The following is a 16,421-nucleotide window of genomic DNA, read 5'->3' as shown; positions in this document are numbered from 1 at the left end:
TTCTCTCTCATCGAGCAATCAGGAATGCATAGTTGTCCTCCTCTAAACAACAGTTTCTCTTGCAAGTTGTAGTCCAACCATGGACTATTATCTCTCACCAAGGGATTTTGACATGCCTCATAGGCCTCCTTAAAATCTGTGTCAGTCTGGTATAAATCTTTCAAGTGCTCAAAACCCAGCACTTGTACAATACTCTCCTGCAAAAGTAAGGCCCTCCTACTCAATGCATCTGCCACCTTGTTGGCCTGCCTGCTGATGTGTTTCAACACAAAGGTGAAACTCTGCAAATATTCCACCCACTTGGCATGTTTTTGATTCAACTTGTGCTGTTGCATCACATACTGCAGTGCAGAATTATCCGAAAACAACACAAATTCATTTCCCAGCAAATAGTGTCTCCAATGCTTCAGTGCTTGGATGACAACATAGAACTCCTTGTCGTAGGACAAATATTTCTGCCTGCTTTCATTTAACTTCTCACTGAAAAATGCAACAGGTTTATCCTCCTGGCTAAGTATAGCTCCAATAGCCGTACCGCTAGCATCATAGCGAACCTAAAAGAGATTCTTAAAATCCGGAAATCTTAGGATCGGTTTCTCTGTGATCTTCCTCTTTAGTAGCTGAAAACTCCTCTCTGCTGCATCAGTCCATCGAAAAGGCTAACTGGCCTTTTTGATAGTGTCTAGCATAGGTGTGCAGATTTCACTAAAATTTCTTATGAATTTTCAGTAGAAACTCACCAACCTATGAAAACTATGTACCTCAAATAAGCTTTTCAGGGATGGCCAATTGACTATCGCTACAATCTTTTCCGGATCCATATTCAACTCGTTTTCTACTATTATGAAGCCCAAATAAATCAACTCTTTTTGCAGAAAAGTACACTTTTTCAGATTTATCAGTAGCTTATTTTGCTGCAATTTCTCCAGCACTTTCCGAACATGTCGAAGGTGCTCCTCCCTTGTCTTGCTGAAAATTAGTATATCATCCAGGTACACTATCACAAATTTTCCAATGTATTCTTTCAGCGTTTCATTCATTAACCGCATAAATGTACTGGGTGCATTGCTCAGTCCAAATGGCATAACCAGCCACTCATACAGTCCCTCGTTAGTCTTGAAGGTTGTCTTCCACTCATCCCTCTCTCAAATTCGGATCTGATGATACCCACTCTTTAAATCTATCTTAGAAAAATATGCTACCCCACTTAGGCAATCCATCATGTCATCCATCCGTGGCAGTGGAAACCTATACCGGATGGTGATCTTGTTGATGGCCCTCGAGTCTGTGCACATCCGCCACTCTCCTCCTTTCTTGGGAGCGAGAACTGTTGGAACTGCGCAAGGGCTCAAACTCTCCCTTATCAATCCTTTGTCTAGCAGTTCCTGCACCTGCTTTCTAATCTCCTCATTATCTTTGGGGCTCATCCAATATGCTGCCTTATTCAGCAAGCTTGCTCCAGGTATGAAGTCAATATGGTGACTTATGCTTCTTTTGGGGGGTAGTTTATCTGGCAAATCATCCACCACTATGTCTGTAAACTCCTGCAACATCTGCTGAATTTCTGTGGGTAAATCTGACACTTCTGTATGCAGCAACACCGTCTTCGCTCTTCTTACAATAGCATAGCTCACCTCGTTGTCCTCAACTTGTTTCAGAAACTGTTTTCCGCTCATTAACAATACTCTTGTCTCACTTGTCCCTGTTGTTTCTTCCTCCTTGATGGGCACAAGCGTGTGCTTGATCCCATCCTTGACAAACTTATAACAGTTTGTCTTCCTGTCATGTACCACTTTCCTATCAAACTGCCATGGCCTGCCTAGCAGTATGTGACATACATCCATCGACATTATTTCACAAATGACCTTATCCTTATATCATCTACCAGCAACTGATGACCTTTTTGCAGCCATGAAACTTTGTAAGGGGTGGGATGTTTCAACCGCTTCAACCCCAACTTTTCCACCATCTCTGTGGCCACCAAGTTATCTGTACTACCACTGTCAATAATTAGCTTACAACACTTACCGTGTGACTTACAAACCGTCTGAAACAAAGCTTTCCGTTGCATTTGTTCAGTGGTTTCTTTGGCTGGTTTCAACAACACCTTGTTCAAAACCAGGGTTTCCCATGTTTCTGGAGCATTTTCTACTTCTTGGGGAGGTGCTTCTACTTCTTTTGGTTGTGCAACATACGCACCCCTCTGTCCAGCTTGGTCTGCCTCAGGACACTCAAATGATCTGTGTCCCCACTTATGACACCTGTAACATTGATAACCAGCTCCTCTACCTCGGCCATTTCCCCTACCTCGCTGATATGGCCTACCTCCTCTTGTGTTGTCCCCTTTTTTTGTTGTTCTGGAAGCTTTAGAACTGTTGCCTTCCTCATTGTTGCTAGTAGTTCGCCCTCTGCCATAGGACTGGCCTCTTCCTCTGCCTATTCCTCGTCCTCTCCTGGCATTTTTCTTTCTAGTAATTTTCTCTTCAGCTTTCATAGCACTCTGATATGCTTCTTCAATGTTCTTTGGAGAAAGAATACTAATTTCATCTAAAATTTCTAGCCTTAAACCATTTACATACCTGGTTGTCTTTTCCGGGGTATCCTCTGTATAACCAGCCCTTAAGTTCACTCGGTAGAACTCCTCAGTATATTCCCTCACTGTCATCCCCTTCTGTTTCAGATTCTGCACTTGCCTATGTAGTGCAATCTGATAATCTTTAGGCAGAAATCTGCCTTTCAACTTGGCCACCATCCTTGACCAGTTTTTGATTGGCAACTTGTTCAATCTCCTTCTCTCTGTTTGGACACTGTCCCACCACAGGGCTGCGTGTCCCTTCAACTTTGTCGCTACGAACTTAACTCTGTGGTCTTCACTGACCTCCTCACACTCGAAATACTTATCCAGCTCGCTAATCCAGTCCAACAAAACCTCCGTGGACAAGCTGCCATCATAATTTGGGAGTTCTGGTTTGGGTTTACTGCTTGCCATTAAGACCAACCTCAACAGTCTCATTTCCGGGCCCTCTCCATCCGATCCATCTGTTGTTGCTACAGCTTCCTCCTCGCTATCATCACCTATCTCTGGATCCCTTCTTCTTCCTGCCTCAACTGCCTCCAAACGGGCAGTAAGGATCCTAATCTCCTCTCTCAGTCCTTCCTCTGCTATCCTTCAAACACCTCTACCACGACCTCGCCTTCCTACCTCCATTTCTCAAACTGACTTTAAAATTCTGCTCTGATACCACTATGATGGGACCCAGCCCACACTCCAATGTATGACTTAAAACAAGGTCTGTCCGGCACTGATTGTTAACTCAGATTTGGTTTATGATTAGGCTTTTAATCACACTTGTAATCAATAGATATTTTCCATGGTTGTTGAAATCATTTATGGTGGATTGTTAATGCGACAGTTGATCTGTCCTGCCTCGATCCTCGTTTCCCGCTAGTTCTTTTCGGGCAAAACCCTTGGCATTTTTGTCATTTCGACTTTCTGCTCTGCAAGGTGAACTCCGCGAGGGTTTCTCTGGTAATGGTCTTTTTCATTCTGTCTGCGATTGAATGTTGAGCTACAGGCTTTGCCTGTGCTGTTGGCGACTATGTTCTTTGTTGTGCGGCCCTATCACATGTTCTGGAGGTTGGTTGATTCGTTTCCTGGGCGTTGTTTGTTAATTTATATGCTCGAGCATGGAATCAACCACTGGTTGGTCTTGTCTGGTTCTCAACTGTTACTGTCCTGCTGTTTGTTGCTTTGCTATGGCTCTGCTGCTAAATTTTTTTTGTTATTGTCTTCACATGCTCAGGTTACAGGCACGGTGGCCTCGCTCAGCTCTTGTTCCTCAGGTAACTTATCCTTCCATGCTTCATTTCTGCTTTTGTATGGTTCCAGTGCTAACAAATGTTTTGCTCCTTCGTCTCAGGTGACTTCCGTGTTCTGTGACTCAATAGCCTGCGTTTTCTTTGTACAAACGCGTCCTCAGGTAAGGGTCTCGTTCTTTCTTTGCCCGAACTGTATTTCTCTTGTTTTCTTTTATGTGTGGCTAGACTGACAGTTGCCTGCTCTGGCCTCGCAGGTCAAAGTCCAACCTTGGACGTGGATGGCTTCAACTTTTTGGTTCTCAAACCCTCCAGTCCCTTTCTGGTAGGCTCTGTCACCGTAGTCTTGTAGGGTTGTAACTAGGGTTTGTAATTTCTATTGGCTGCGCCTCAGCGTTCATTCATTTGGACTTTGCTTGTGTCGTTATATGACCTGGGCTCACCTCTGTTACAGTTCTCTCTGTTTGTAATTCATTTTATTTGAAACTTATAGTTGGACATGAGGGTTTCACTATATCAAACCCTCGACTAGGGTATGCTCTGTCTCATGGTCGTTATTTCTTCTATTTATTCCGGTAATGCAATATTTAACGTTTATGAAATAACAAACATATTTTTTTTTTGTTTCGTTGGAAATGAAAAGAAATGGTATTGAAGAGACTGTCACGAATTAGCTATGTTTGGGGTTTGTCCAATCGATGTTCAGGTTCTGGTTTTTCTCGTTCAGTTGGTTATGTTGTGTTGATTTTTCCAACATGGGCTTGTTCACTGTTTGTCCATTCTCGTCTTGAAAAACTTGTATGTGTTCAATCTGTTAGTACTCTATTCCTTAAGAGAGGAAAATCGTAAAGTTGTATGCATGCACTTTGTTTGTCATTTCTGAATTGTTAAATGATTGAGAAATATAGATACAGAGTATGAAGAAATTGTTACAGATGGATGGATAATAAACTTGTTCTCTGTCTTTTTTATTACTGTATGCAAAATGTTGAACTTTGTCAATGATTTTCGATGTTACATTTATGTCCTCTGTCTATAGTTACTGGAACTGTGTAGTTACTTTTTCAGTTGTAAGTCTTATAGTTACATAACTATTCATGTATTCGGTTTTGCCTATACGGCAAGATTTTACATTAGACATATTTGTCTTTTTCCTTTAAAATGACAGAACAATTATTAACCTACTGTTGATTAAAGACAAACAAATTAATGACCCTAACCGACCAAACTGTCCTTAACTAATACTGAGATTAAAAAGAAAAACAAAGTCCTACATCCTACTTTGACAAACTGAACATAAAGAAACCAATATGCTAATATAACTCTCCACCCTGGCAGAGACCAATACCCGGTCATGGTGCCCTAGCTGGATGCTCCTGCATCATCTGACAATAACAAGAATAAAGCTATCATTCAAACACAATAACACATAAAAGGTCCAAGCCCAGTTATGTTTAGTTTCAAGTATTAATATATCGAAGACATCATAGCCTTAGTAGCTTCATATTTGAGATTTCTATATGCAACTACAGAGTATATTTGTTTTATCATCAATGTTCCAATACTAAAAAAACTACATAAAAAATGGTTATTTCACCCAAATAAATAAGAAAAGTCACTTAGTGTTTTACATAGAATAATAATGGCTCATGGATTTAGATATGACTTAAGAGTCTCAACCTTGAGCTCCAAGCTTCAATGTTCATGCTTTGGCCTTAAGTGTGTACAATGTAGGAATGCATAGTGTGAAAGAAAACACATATGAGCTCACTAATGGATCATTCTATGCTTATCTTGAAGTCTAATATTAAGTATTAGTATTGTGGCTATGGCGTAGTGCAATACTTAACTTGGAGTCTCAACTAATAAGATTACTAACTTCTCTTTTTTTTATGCAATTTTATTTGGAATTGCTATACACATTGGTGAATTTTTAAGTCACCCATCAAAATGATAGTTTGTAAAATTAAGTAACCATCACATGCAAATTTAAAATGGTTAGTATTTAAAAATTAAATAAGGAAAATACCAGTAAATACCTATCAAATTTAATCTATATTTCATTATATAGAGACCTTGATACAAATATATATATATATATATATAGTGTTGAGCCACGATAAGGAGAGAGGTGAAAATTTAAAAAATAATCAATATTCATATCCATGGAAACTAAAAAGGAAGAGACAAAGAGGAATGTGTAATTAAATGATATATATATATATATATATATATATATATATATATAATTACACATTCCTCTTTGTCTCTTCCTTTTGAGTTTCCATAGATGTGAATATTGAATAATTTTTAAATTTTCACCTTTCTCCTTATCCTGGCTCAACATTATATATATATATATCTATATATATATATATATATATATATATATATAACCTTGGAATGAAAGCACACCAAACCCTAAGTACTTCCCCCAATTCTATGGATGGTAAATTGGTCACAAGTGTCGGCCTTGATCATGGGGTTTAGCCTTGATCATGGGACTTGTTATCACCCCAAGAAACTCACCTAGGTTGTATATTAGTGATGCTCAGGAACATTACAAACTCAACAATTTTTTGTTGGATAAAATGATGGATGAATGAAAGAAATGTTGCACATTCAAGCCAGATAACCACTCCTACTATGATTTACACCTGACATGGGTGAACACCCCCAAATTACAAGGCTTTTAACCACCAATTACTCACAACTTAAGGATAAGGTGATAATGGAGAAGACTGACCACACTAGCAGATGCACAGGACCCTGTGATGGTCGGCTGCAACCAGCTAGGAGGTTTGTAAATCTATTATCTAACACGCAGACAGGATGATAGCTCTCTGGTATTAAAACGACATACACCTGCAAACAATTGCAATGATACAACTAAATTATAACACAGAGGCGGGATGACAGCCCCTCTGATGCTAAACATTCATAGACCATGAAATACATGCAAAGCAGGCACAACCTAGAACATAGAAGAAGTGAAAAGTGAGCAAGTAACAACAAAAGAAGCCTGTATTGGTTGGAAATGAAGACCAGACGCTGCAGGTCACATAGCAGTTACAGTCTCCAGAAGTTGAAACTCACAACAAACTCCCACTCAGCTAACACTCTTCAAACTGATTACATTTTTATTCCCAGTATATATATAGTTTGTTTACAAAAAATCTCTACTAGGGTATGCGTGGAGGTGTCTTAATGGATCACCAACCATATTTACAAAATGTTATGGGCTTTGATACATTCTGACTATTTTTATGGACAAAATCTACTCTTTCTAGCACTCTGCAGTCCTTCTCGGGCAGATCAAGTAAAACATGGATGAAATTTCATGCCTGATAAATGCTTTTCACTGCTCGAGGCCGTCCTTCTGTCCTTGGGCCATTCTTTTCTTGAATGTGGTAGGTGAAGTATTAACTGCAGAGAGCATTTGGATCACAGACGCCTTCCTTTTTTGGGTGCACAAGGCTGCTAAAATACAAATATGGCATTGAAAATGGGCGATGGGCCGGTCATAGCTATTAATCGTTGGATGGCGAAGATGGAAAACGGAGATTGTCTTGCGATGAAAGCTATGAGATATGGCAAATATACTATCAGAGGCGAACGAGTGGACATGATATGCTATACAAAGAAGTGGTGAGTCAAATCAGGTCCGACACCTGATATCGCATCGGCGGAAGACATAAGGGGGAAGCCTTGATACAACTGTCGGATTGGGCGATTTGCAATTTGCAATCAAATCACATCGCGAAATTGCAATTGGCAGAAGACACGGTGAAACTTTAAGACACAGATGGATGCGATTTGCGATAGCAATTATATTGCATCGCATCGCATTATCGCAGGGGCGGAAGACAAGGGGCGATAGGAGGCAGCGGGAAAATGTGCGATAGCGATCAAATAGCACCGCAAAGGGAAGAAAACGGAAATAGCGGGATTATTAAGAGTATAATGGGCATGAAGGAAAAAGGAAGAGAAGATTGTTGCGATCTGTCTTTCTGAGCATAAACACATGGCCAAGCTGATATTTGGTCCTCCCAAAAGCTGAAGTATGTAGCAGAGCTAACACTGGCTCCTTCTGGGGATGAGATCCTCCCTGTGAGGTCTCAAGAACCTGCAGTCCAATGCCTTTCCAGCTCAAAGCAAACTAATCAAAATTCCTAGTATTCCATTGGGCATGGAGTCTACACCTAAACTGATAAAAAAACAAACTATTTATAACTTGTAAGGCCAAAGACCTTAAACTATATACACTTTCAAAAACCGCCCATTAACTGGGCCATCAAAAACTGCTTCACCTCCCATACTTTTCAGTATGAAGGTATTGTTCCCTTGAATCTGTGAGATGATGAAAGGCCCAGTCCAGAAAGCATCAAATTTCCCATGATTGCCTTTATTTTCTTTCAGTGCATCCCATTTCAGCACCAAGTCTCCAACCTGAAAATTAACTGCTTTTGCCTTCTTGTTAAAAGCTTGCTTGATGCTTCTCTTATGTGTTGCAGCTCTTTCAACGAGTTGTTCTCTAATCTGATGCAACTCTGTCAAATCAGTGATTCTGTTAGCCATATCATCTTCCTCATTCTGTTCTTCTTGAAGGAATTTTGCCACAGGGAGAGTTAACTGAATTGGGAATACAGCCTCAATGCCGTATACCAGCTTGAATGGAGAACTCCCTGTAGATCTCTTAATGGTCACTCTATCAGCCCATAGTGCATACTTGAGCTTTGAATCCCAATTCCTTTTATTGTCCTCTAACAGTTTTTTAATTATCCTGATCAGGCTTTTATTAGAGGATTCTGCTAGACCATTTCCTTGTGGATAATAAGAGGTGGAATGAACAAGTTTAATGCCCATTGCATCACACATTTCCACCAACTCCTTTGCTCTGAAGGCTGCTGCATTATCTGTGACTAATTTGTGTGGACAACCAAATCTGCTAAAGATATTATCTGTTAAAAACTTCATGATCACATTATGATCAGCCTTCCTTGTAGGGACTGCTTCAATCCATTTGGTAAAATAATCCGTGGCAACTAATATCCACCTGTGTTGGCCACTGGAATGCGGATTGATTTCACCAATGAAATCCAAGTGCCACTACTGAAAAGGTCCTTTTGCAATTATTGGCTTTAGGGTTATGGATTTCAGCTACTGCTTTCCTTCAAATCTTTGGCACCTGTCGCAAGCTTTAACAAAAACCAATACATCAGAAAATAACATGGGCCAATAGTACCCAGCTCTGAGAATTTTTTGAGCTGTAGTTTTCCAATAATGATGCCCTCCACACTCGCTGGAATGAAACTACTGCATGACTTCTCTTGACTGCTCTTTATCTAGAAACCTTAGAAATACCCCAGACGGATCCCTCTAATAGAGCAGGGTATTATTGATGCAATATTTTGCTGCCCTGAGTTTTAACGTTCTAGCTTGACTTGTGCTTAAGCCTGAAGGGATTTCTAGCTTCAACAAAAAACTAATTATTGCAGCATACCAATTACATGAAGCTATATTCTCGGCCACCAACTATTTTTTCTTTGTTTCAGCTGTGCTTTCCTCTTCTTGTACTTGACCATCTTCTGCAATCGTGCCCAGCAGATCAATTTCTAAATGTCTGCAATTTTCTTCAGCCAACAACTTGGCAAGCCCCTCACCTCTTACTAGCTTGGTGGGCCTCAAGTCTATGTTAAACTCAATCATTTTTGCAATCCACTTAGCCCTTCTTCCATCAGCATCAGGTTGCGTTAGGACATCTTTAATTGCAGCCGAAGTCACATATGCAATTATCTTTGAATGCAAGATATAAACTCTGAAAGCTTTTAAGGATTTAATAAGAGCATATGCCTGTTTCTCTATAATTTCATACCTTAGTTCAGCATCCCTCAAATTCTTGCTAAAAAATGCCACTGGATGCTCTGAACCTTCTTCATCTTGCTGCAATAGAACGACTGCAATGGTATCCTCAGAGGCAAATGAAAACAGGTGAAACTCCTTACTATAGTCAGCACTTATTAATGTGGGAGCTTCCATAATAGCCTTCTTGATGGACTCAAAAGATTTTCTTACTGTTTCAGTCCATTTTACCTCTGCTCCTTTTCTCAACATGGAGGTAACATGCTTTACCAGCTCAGCAAAATTAGGAATGAACCTCCTTACAAAGTTAATTTTGCCCAGAAAAGATTGAATATCTTTCTTTGATCTCGGTATAGTCAAAGCCTGAATTTCCTTGACTCTTTCTGGGTCAGTTTGAACACCTGCAGCAGACACAATATGTCCTAACAACTTGCCTTCATGCAAGGCAAATTGTGATTTCTTTGGATGGATTGAAATCCCAAACTCCTTGCACTTCAAGAACACCTTTTGTAAATGCTGCAAATGACTTTGATGGCTGCTGGAATAAACGGTTATATCATCAAGGTAGATGAGGACAAATTTGTCCTTCTCTCCCACAAACGCTATATCCATAGCCCTCTGAAAAGTGGCTCCAGCATTCATCAATCCGAATGGAATTTTGGCATACATAAAAGTACCCCAAGGAGTGGTAAATGTAGTCTTTTCTTGATCATCTGGGTGCACAGTAATCTAATTAAAGCCTGAAAATCCATCTATGAAAGACATGACTTTAGCTCCTGAGACCTTTTGCAGCAAATGCTCCATCTTTGGCAAAGGATAATTGTCTTTTTTTGAGCATTTGTTCAAATTTCTAAAATCAATGCACAGTCTGATTTCTCCATTCTTCTTCCTTACCACCACCAAATTAGATACCCATTTAGAATACCTGAGAGGCACTATGATCTTGGCAGCCGGAAATTTTTTAATTTCTTTTTCAATTAATGGAAGAAGCAATTGGTTTATTGGCCTCAGCTTCTATTTAAAAGGAACTGAATCTTTCTCAAGAGGGATTTTGTGCTGAATTATGTTCTCGTCATATGTTTTCAGATCTCTATATTCCCAAGCAAACACATCAGAAAATTGCCTCATTAATTTGCAGTATTTAGAACTTTGGTCAGCAATCAAACGAGTGGAAAAATTCACATATTTAGGCTGACCTGGACTTCCTATATCATGCTTACAGACTGCTGATTGGTCTTCTTTTTGGGCAGCCTTGTAAGGCACATCATTCTGGTCAAACAGTCTTTCAAGAGGAATTAAACCTTTAGGAATATGGTTACTAGGAAGTTGGACAATGTTGCTTTTGCCAATCTTATATCTAAGCTGGGACTGGGGAATTTCTAACAAGGCATCATTTTCTTGGTCAATTTGCATCTCAGAAAACTCATCAATGACTTGGAGAAACCTATTCAACTCATCATCATCTTCGAACACTTTCCAATGGTGGACGTTATCAGGCAAGGAAGGTTTGTACTTCATTTGCACCTCATAAACTAGTTTGGGAGGCAATGGAGGGATGAACAGACTAGCAAAAACAGCAAGGGAATCAGCAAGTTAATTTTGTCTTCTAGGAATATATGAAATGCAGAAATAATCAAAGAGATCTTTGATTCTCCATACCTTATCTCTGTATGCTTTTAGCCTCGGGTGCTTTGCCTGAAATGTTATATTTACTTGCTAAATTATTAGATCAACATCTCCTAATACTTTTAGATTCTTGATTCCTCTGTCTTTTGCTGCACTAAGGCCTAATACTAGTGCTTCGTATTCTGCTATGTTGTTTGTCACTTTGAAAACCAGCTTAAAAGATAGCTGAATGCTTTCTTTCTCTGGAGACACTAACACCACCCCTGCTCCTGTAGTTTCCTTGGAACATGCTCCATCAAAGAACATCTCCCAAACCTGACTTCCTTGCTCTTTCTTAGCATGAACTGTTGGTTTTCTGATCTGCATTTCGGCTTTCTGAGATTCTTCTATTTGGAGAATACATGCTCCAAAATCAGTGTCCACTACATATATGGGATGATTTGTTGGATTCTTTTCATCACTGATAATATATGCCAGCTATGCTTCTCTATATAACCTCCTGCTTTCTCCTCCAAACACTGGGACAGTAGCATAGGATAGATCATTCTGTAATGTCCCACCTAGTCTCTTAATCCACCCTCTAGACAACAACATACCAAATTTAGGAGGGACATCAGCCACCACAATATCCATCATCATACTCTTCAGGGGCAGCTGAGTTAAGCAATGGCCAGATCCTTAATCAATCCAAGACACTTCACCTTCCTTGAATCAAAAGAAAACAAATCATGATAGGGCCTAGTTATATCAAGGCCTAACTCTTCCATGACAGCTTTAGGCATTAGATTGTGGCTGGCCCCTGTGTCTAGCAGGCAATTATGGAGGATTTTATCTTGGATAGTTAATGAAACATATAAAGATGGAGAATTATTATCAGCAGGTTGAATCATGGGGCTAAGCACAATAGCAGGCTTGTCATCTTGCAAATTGACTGAGTCAACGGAGGTTTGTTTGGTCTCTAGCTCAAGGGCTTCAAGGATAGGCTTTATAAATAATTTACTCTTCACCAACTCAACCAAAGGCACAGACATCTTCAATTTTTGGACCTCTGACTCAAAGCTTAAAGAAGAAAATGATTTATCATCAATTTTTACCTCTTGAACTGGATCTTTGAGGGTGACAGGATCAGCTACTGGTCTTCTTTACTTGATCTTCTATGGTTTTGCTTGGACGGCAGCACTTTGTGCAGGATCCTCCTTGGCATTTTTTACATTAGATCTCAGGTTATATCTTTGATGTTGTTTGCCAGATTGCAGAACAGCACCCCTGTCCCACATCTGACTGTTTTGTTCTTGCAGCAATGACTCTTCATATCCAGCCAATGTCAAAAATGCAGCGCTGCCTTTATCTTCCATGCACTGAATTTCATCTTCATCTTCTTCAAATTGTTCCTCCTCCATGACTACATTCTGGAAAGGATCCTTAACTTTCTGGTCTTCTTTTGACTCTTCACCCCTTTGCATTATTTGTAACTGATCGTTTACTCTTCTGAATGGATTTGGATTTCTTGGAGCAAATGTGTTTTGCTGCCTTGTTTTGCCTGAATTCTGCTCAACCTTTAGCTTAGAAATTTCAGCAGCCAATGACTCTATCATCTTAGTAATTTTATCTAATTCTGGATCTGAAGATGAACTAAAAGAGGTAGAAGCCTGACCTCTCTGCCTCCTTCTGTTAGCTTGATTTTTAAGCTTTTCTGCTGCCATAACATTAGACTCTACTTCCAGTGTTGTAGCCTGCATATTAGCTAGAGTAGCACATCTTCTTTCTCTCAATAACAGGCAAAAATCAGAGTCAAAAGCATTGGCATAAGTGAGTTTGGCTGAGGTAGGAGTAGGCTTTACCTCAGCTGGTATCTTACTATACATTCGATTGAATCTTTTATTAAAATCAGACAAAGATTCACCATTTTCCCTCTTCAGATTACCAAACTCAGTATGATAATACAACAAGTCTTTTTTATCTCCCCATTGCTTCAAAAATGCATCATCTAATTCTTCAATATCTGTTATTGATCTCTGGGGTAGTTCTCTAAACCATTTCCTAGCCTCTCCATCAAGGCTCTGGAAAAAAACTCTCATCCGCACATCATTTTCACTTATATCCAAATTATCAGGATAACTGTAAAAAGCTTCTAAGTGTTCTTCTGCTGTTACTCCCTCTGTTCCAGTAAATTTAGGCATATATTTTTTATATTCTCCCGCAGGCATAGGATTTAAAGGGACAGGCAAGACTAGAGGTCCATATCTAGCAGCTACAATTCTTTCAATCCTTGTAGGTGCTTGTTGTCTTGCCATGATTGAGATATTTGGAAGAATACTAACAGATTGAATGGTAGGGAGTAATGAGATGAATGGTAGAGACAATGGGATGTTATGAATAGAATGGGAAGCTTTCTTTGGACTGAGATTCAAAGGGGAACTAACTGTACAAGGGGCTGAACTAATCTCTGAAGGAACTTGCTTATTAACAGTGCTGATTTTTAAATCTTGAAACTGTAAATCTTCAACAACAACTTTATCTTTCAGAGAAGAATTAGACTTCTTAGGCTTACCTGATCCCGATGCCCCTTTTTTTGATGATTTCTTTGATTTAACAGTCCTCTCAGGGTCAGGCAACGGTTCAGCTGGAGACTCCTGAGGATTTCTTCGGGTATGTCTCACAAACTGAGCCAGAACTTCAGTGTGGAGTTGCGAAAGGATGGTTTTCCACCAATGGAGTCGCCAAATAGATGATTACAACCAAAATCTGTGTTCAAACCTTATCTGTCATCAAAGCTTGAAGCTGTGTCATTCTCCCAGGGAAGCTGAGCTTCGATTCTCCTCTCCCCGACAACGACGCCAATTAATGTTATCACCCCAAGAAACTCACCTAGGTTGTATATCAGTGATGCTCGAGAACATTACAAACTCAACAATTTTTTGTTGGATAAAATGATGGATGAATGAAAGAAATGTTGCACATTCAAGCCAAATAACCACTCCTACTATGATTTACCCCTGACATGGGTGAACACCCCCAAATTACAAGGCTTTTAACCACCAATTACTCACAGCTTAAGGATAAGGTGATAATGGAGAAGACTGACCACACCAGCAGATGCACAAGACCCTGTGATGGCCGGCTGCAACCAACTAGGAGGTTTGTAAATCTATTATCTAACACACAGACAGGATGACAACTCTCTGGTATTAAAACAACAGAAACCTGCAAAAAATCGCAATGATACAACTAAATTCTAACACAGAGGTGGGATGATAGCCCCTCTGATGCTAAACATTCACAGACCATGAAATACATGCAAAGCAGGCACAACCTAGAACATAGAAGAAGTGAAAAGTGAGCAAGTAATAGCAAAAGAAGCTTGTATTGGTTGGAAATGAAGACTAGATGCTGCAGGTCACATAGCAGTTACAGTCTCCAGAAGTTGAAACTCATAGCAAACTCGCACTCAGCTAACACTCATCAAACTGATTACATTGTTTTTCCCAGTATATATAGAGTTTGTTTACAAAAAATCTCTGTTAGGGTATGCGTGGAGGTGTCTTAATGGATCACCAACCATATTTACAAAATGTTATGGGCTTTGATACATTCTGACTGTTTTTATGGACAAAATCTACTCTTTCTGGCGCTCTGCAGTCCTCCTCGGGCAAATCAAGTAAAACATGGATGAAATTTCATGCCTGATAAACGCTTTTCACTGCTCGAGGTCGTCCTTCTATCCTTGGGCCATTCTGTTCTTGAATGTGGTAGGTGAAGTATTAATTGCAGAGAGTATTTGGATCACAGACGCCTTCCTTTTTCGAGTGCACAGGGCTGCTGAAATAAAAATATGGCATTGAAAATGGGCAATGGGCCAGTCATAGCTATTAATCATTGGATGGTGAAGATGGACGGCAGAGATTGTCTTGCGGTGAAAGCTATGAAATATGGCAAATATACTATCGGAGGCGGACGAGTGGACATGAGATGCTATACAAAGAAGTGGTGAGTCAAATCAGGTCCGACACCTGATATCGCATCAGTGGAAGACATAAGGGGGAAGACTTGATACAACTGTCAGATTGAGCGATTTGCGATTTGCGATCAGATCGCATCGCGAAATCACAATCAGCAGAAGACACGGTGAAACTTTAAGACACAGATGGATGTGATTTGCGATAGCAATTATATTGCATCACATCGCATTATCGCAGGGGCGAAAGACAAGGGGCGATAGGAGGCAGCGGGAAAATGTGCAATAGAGATCAAATAGCACCACAAAGGGAAGAAAACGGAAATAGCGGGATTATTAAGAGTATAATGGGCATGAAGGAAAAAGGAAGAGAAGACTGTTGCAATCTGTCTTTCTGAGCATAAACACATGGCCAAGCTGATATTTGGTCCTCCCAAAAACTGAAGTATGTAGCAGAGCTAACAAGACTTAGCCTTAAGGGAATCGAAAAGAGTCATAACAACAACTAGAAATAATATCAAAGAACTTCATATCCAACTCTAGACCATTTCACCTATATAGAGTTGAAAAAGATACACGGTTGGACGAAAATGAACCCTAGCTATTCAGACGCCCCCTCCTCTCCTCTGGCCGCCGTCTGGACATGGCTCGACCACATCGATGATGGCGTAGAATGTTTCAGGCAAAAATCGCAAATCTACGACCTCACCGCGAATCCGACTGTCTTCAAGGTTCTTTCGAAGGCTCCCCGCCCCCTGTGCCTTTCTGCTCTGGACTTTGGGGCCGCCGGATCTCAGCCATCTGCCGCTGCATGTGGCTACAGCTACCCCCATCGGATTGCAGGCGCAGGGGTCAAGAGCGAACTTGTAGAACACGCATTCAACTTTCTCCAAGCGGTGGCTCTTGGAAATAATTTCTTTACCCTGGAAGGTAGCTTACTTTTATTTACTTCTTCTTTATCTCCCCCGAACTGCGTCTGGATGCTCTTTTGGGTGGAACGCAATGTCAGATTCGGCGTCCCTATTACTCCCGCCTCCTCTCCTCTCTATCCCCTGCGGCAAACGCAGGAAAAGAAGGCCCTTCAAAGCTCCAGCCGCCTGTTGTCTCAGATCTGCAGAGGCAAGCAGAACTCTGGTCTCTCTGCCTCATTTCAGATCCAGAT

Source organism: Pinus tabuliformis, chromosome 5_2 (assembly GCF_031772625.1).
Source record: "Pinus tabuliformis cultivar Carrire ecotype Pingquan chromosome 5_2, CPIR1, whole genome shotgun sequence".
NCBI classification, from domain to species: Eukaryota; Viridiplantae; Streptophyta; class Pinopsida; order Pinales; family Pinaceae; genus Pinus; species Pinus tabuliformis.
Note: the sequence above shows the minus strand (reverse complement) of the source record.